Below are 5,220 nucleotides of genomic sequence, written 5' to 3' on the forward strand. Positions count from 1 at the left end.
GCGTACGCTGACTCGGCAGCTTCTCTTCAAAAGCGGGAAGAGAAAACAGGGACAGGCACCTGAAAAAACAAGGCAGAGAACAGAGCAGCTGGGAACACCGTGTCATTCGCACGTGCACGTCCCACAAGCCCCCGAACGTGGGGGGGCTCCCCGAGGAAAACAAAGCGGGGGCAGCGCCCCAAACAGCCGCAGCCCCGGCCCGCAGGCCGGCAGCCGCCCCCCGGCACGGCAACGCTTCCGGCCGACCCGAGAAGGGAGCCGTTCGTGCCGGCCGGTATCGACACCCCCCTTTTCCAGGCAGCTCGGAGAACTCCCTTTGCCAGCGTCGTCCTGGTACGTTTCCCTCGTCCGGCTGCTCTTGTCTGTACCCCGTGTGCACCATCAAGATGGTTTTCTAGGCACGTTTCCCATTGCCTCGTTCGCACAGAGCTTCTAAATTCGCTCTTACCTGTTCGTCCGATCTCGACAGAGCGCTTCAGCTCCTCGCGCCGCGAGGCGCCGCTGCTCTCCCGTCGCCGGTGACGGCTCCTTTGGACCCTAATTCTGATCGGGCTATAAATCTCCTATTAATTGCTTATCCTCTTTGTTACAGTTCCCTGACGTTGGCTGGAGGACACGGCCACCTGGGCTCAGAGACGCGGCTTCCGTACCGGTCTCTGTCCTTTCGGTGGCTGGTTTTACAGCGGCGCCTGCCAATTTATGGCCAGTTTCCTGAGCAGCGTTTCCCTTCTGAGGCCCGTTGCAACGCGTGACGGCAACTCTCCTAGCAACAGCACAGCTTCCAGCAACCGGAGCATCACGTTTAATCTGCCTCCCTTGTGCCGTTAATACACTTTATTCTTTTCAAACGGCTTCAAGGGCCCGCACCCTTCAAGAAACCTGCTTAGAATCAGTGCAGCTACTAATCTTCTTCTCTTTGCGTAACTCTACAGCTCACGCGAGAGCAATTTCTTCAGCTTTCTGGGCAGAAGTCCCTGGAGGTAAAGCTTTAGCTTCCCTTACCTGCTGGGCGGTCGGCACCGCACGCCCGGCTTCACGTACCCCTCGCTTTACGCAAAGCTGCTCCCATCGCTGACCCGGGAGGCTTCAGCATCCTCCAGCGGCCGGTCCCTTCAATCCGCTTCTGCTGTTGCCGAGCAACCGCGGGCCACCGACTGCCAGAAGGATCCACTGAGGAAAGAAGCCGCGCCGAAAACGTTAGCAGGAGCAATATTTACATCGTTAAACGTTTAAGGAGGCACCGAGGGAGGGATGTCGTTTTCACACAAATGGGGACCTGACCCCCGTCGGGGGGGACGGACACCGGCACGCACAGACCCGACCGCGAACCCCCGCGGCTCGATCGGCGTCTCTGCCCCCCCCCTTGCCGTGCGCTGCAGTACCCGAGTTTCGCCACAGGGCGGCAGCACCGAGGCGCGCCGCGGCACCGCGTTGGGGCGGCCGGGTGCAGTACCGCGCTTTGCCCACAGGACGGCGCCACTGAGACCCGCCGCGGCAGCCCCGGGCGAGCGGTCGTGCCGCGTTTCGCGGGAATCCCGCCAAAAAAAACCCAAAAAACAAACGCGACCAAACAAAAAAGCGCACAGAGAGAGCCGCGGCGCGAAAGCCGCGCCCGCAGGACACGGAACCCGCCGGGGCTCGCCCCGAGCTCCCGCCGAAGCGGCGCCACGCCACCCAGCCCGCCCGCAACCGCGCCTTAGCTCTGCTTGTAACCGTCCCCGCGACCGACGGGGGCTGCGCCGCTCCCGGAGGGGCTGCCGCACCGGGCACGGGCGCTGCGCCGGAGGGAGACGCGGCTCCGGACCGCACGCCTCCCAGCAGCTTCGCCAGCGCGGCCGTAAGGGCTGGGGGGGGGGGAACCGGAACCGAACGCCTCCGTGCCGCGCCGGCCCCTCCCGCTCCCCCCGTTCCAACGGCACGGTCACCCTCGCCGCTGCCGCACTCACCTGCCGCCTCTTTCGCCGCTCCGTTCCCCTCGCGCTCCCCCGCCGTCCCGCCGGGCTCCGCGGGAACCGACAGCCGCCGCGCCCCGGACACGCCCGCGGCGGGAGGTCCCCGGCTGTCGCCTCCTTCCCCTCCGCCCTTCTGCCGCCTCCGGGAAACCTCACGAAGGGCGGCCCTGAGCCGCCCGCCTCCCGATGCCCGGGCGCCGGCCGCAGCGAGCGCTCCGCAGCCGCCCCGACCCCCGTTCCCGTTCGCTCCCGGTCCCCCCCACCCCGGCCCCGGCCCCGAGACACCGCGGACCTATCAGCGCTCGCGGTTTGGGCATGCGCACTAGGGAGACCGCAGCTCCCGCCCCTTGCCGCATCCCGGTTGGCTCCCTGCGACACGTCAATCACCTCTCTCGCCGCCTATCAGCGCTCGCCAGTGGGGCATGCGCAGTAGGGACACCGCAACGCCCGCCTCTTCGGCAACATCATTGGCTGCGGGCGGCACGCCAATCAGCATCTCTCCGCCTATCAGCGCTCGAGCTTTAGGGCATGCGCAGTACCCAACCCTCGACGCCCGCCCCTCTGGCAATCTGATAGGCAGACAGAATGGTAACTGACGTGCCTAGGCAGCCAACCAGCGCTCCGCTCCTCCAGCCCTCCCGCGCCATCTGATTGGCCCGCTCTGCATCCCCAGGCTAATGGGGAAAAAAAAGCCTAGAATTCAAACCCAAATTTAAAATTGCACGTGTCTTTTCCAAGCAGAAGGAGCCTGTGATTCCACAAAAAAAAAGAAGGGCAAAGAGCAGATCAGCTTATCACAGAAAGACAGGGACAGGGAGCAAGACAAGGTGACACAGAGAGAGGGAGAGAGAGGTAAAAGGGACGGAGAGGCCAAAATGAGCGCTCCACAGCCTCCCCTCCCTCGCCCCGACCCCCGTTTCCCCGTTAACTCCCGCTACCCGCCCCGGGACCCCACGGACGCGTTTGCCAGGGAGGCAGCTGTTCAAACGGGATTGAGACGGCGCGCTCTGATTGGCTGCTTTCCACCCCGCCGCGCCGTCCTCCTATTGGATGCTCCTTCCCGCGCTCCGCCCCCAGGTGCCCGCCTCAGCGTCGGACCTGACTGAGGACTGCGCAAGTTGGGCATGCGCAGTACGGACACCGCAACGCCCGCCCCCCCGGCAACCTCATTGGCTGCCTACGCACATCAATTGCCATTCTCCCCGCCTATCGGCGCTCCGCCCCTCCAGCCCTCCCGAGCGATCTGATTGGCCCGTTCTGCATCCTCACCCGCCTCGTCTGTCTTCTTCAAGCAAGTTCTGTTTCAAGCACAGCCTCTCCTTGGGGGAAAAAAAATGCCCGCTCCGAGCTCCCAAACACCAGGCAGCCGCGGGGAAACCACTGAAAGCCAAGACCCACGGCGGCAACGTCGAGTGCCATTTGGCTCCAATTCCGATCACGCGCCTAAAAGCCTCTCTCGGCCCTACCCACGACTGCTCCTTCTCTGGAAGGACAAGCTGAACGTCCTAAACCGAAGGAACGCAACTCCGCTGGCAGCCAATTTGCCTCTTCTCCGGCTTCCCCGCGGAATATCTTGTAGCGCCCTCCAACTCGCAAACGTTCTTCCCCAGTCCACGGCCCCAGAGACGCGGCATCTCCCGAGCGGCGAGCGGAATCGACCGCGCGGGATTTTCTTCACGGCGCGGAGAAGGCCACGCTGGCTAAAAAGCAGGCCAGAGCACCTGAACCCGTCTGCCGCCCCCGGCCTGCGGCCCAGAGACCGGGAGCGCCCTGCCCGAGGGGCCGTGCGCCCCGCGGCTCCGGCCGGCAGGTCTCTCTCCCCTCCGCCCCCCGGCACCGAGGAGGCGCTGCCGCCACCTCGCCCGCGCCCCCCGGCAGCGGGGCCGCCCCGGGAGAGCCGGGGGACCCCGCCTCGCCGCTGCCCCCGGGAAGGGCACGGACGGGCGCGGGTTTAACCCCCGAGGGAGAGAGAGGCCGGGCTCCCCGCGCTCACCTCCCCAGGGAAGGCGCGGCCAACGGCCGCTCCAGCTCCGAGCGGCTCCCGCTCGTTGCCGCCGCAGGTCACTTCGGCTCCGCCGGACGCGGCCCCCGGGCAGCGCGCGCGCCCCCTCCGTCTGCCGCAGCTCTGGCTCGTCGAGGCCCCCCGCCTCCGCGGCTCCCGCTCCCGACGAGCTCTGTGCAGCAGCCTGGGCTTCCCGCGAGGTCACAGACCCGCCGCTGCCAAAAGAACGAGGACTGGGATTAACCCTCCTAAGGAGCCATCGAGGGAGGGGTGTCGTTTGCACACCAATGGGGACCTCACCCCCGTCGGGGGGACGGACACCGGCACGCACAGACCCGACCGCGAACCCCCGCGGCTCGATCGGCGTCTCTGCCCCCCCCCTTGCCGTGCGCTGCAGTACCCGAGTTTCGCCACAGGGCGGCAGCACCGAGGCGCGCCGCGGCACCGCGTTGGGGCGGCCGGGTGCAGCACCGCGCTTTGCCCGCAGCCTTTCCTTCCTTGTCCAATTTATACAATGGCCTCTGCTCATCAGATTCCGCCAGGGCTGCTCTACTCGCATTCCCACCAGGTGGTTCCCCAATCCCTTTCCCGCGAGCTAAAATAGGATCGGCTGACAGGCGCAAGGCAGGCTTCCCGAACTACACCACAACGCAGACGCAGGCTGGAGCTGCCCTGCCCGGCACACGCTGGCATCGCACGGTAAAGGTCCCCGGGCCCTTGACCCGCGCCAAGGGCGCGGTTCCTGGACGGCCCTTGCCCTTAGCAGAGCTAAACCCCCCGTCCCTGCCATTCCCGGCCCCTTCCCAGCCCTCGCGCCTCCACTTAGCTTTCAGAGGGCCGAGGGACCGAACCCATCTTCGGCAGAGGAAAACGCCACGTGCGCCAACGGCCGTCTTCCCGCGTCGCCGGGTTCCTCTTCAGCGCCTGCAGGAGCACGAGAAAGCACGCGCTCGCTAAGCCACGCCGGCACACGGCGCCGCGGGGCAAACGCCGAGTCCGTCCGCGACACCCACCTCCTGCTGAGCTCCAGGGCGGTCCGGTCGGCGTGTCCTGCCGCTGGCGCCGTCACAAACCCTCAGCGCTGGTGACGCCTACGACGGCGAGAAGCAAAAGAACTGTAGTGCTTGGGACAAACCAGGAAGTTGCCACTTTCCCCTTCGTCACTGTTCTGGTTTTGCTAAAAAAAAAATTTCTCTTTCAGTGAATTTGCCTGTCAGCTAAAGCTTCATATTAACTGCATTTTCCTGGAGAACCAGACACATGTTT

The sequence above is a fragment of the Columba livia genome, chromosome 14, assembly GCF_036013475.1.
Source record: "Columba livia isolate bColLiv1 breed racing homer chromosome 14, bColLiv1.pat.W.v2, whole genome shotgun sequence".
NCBI classification, from domain to species: Eukaryota; Metazoa; Chordata; class Aves; order Columbiformes; family Columbidae; genus Columba; species Columba livia.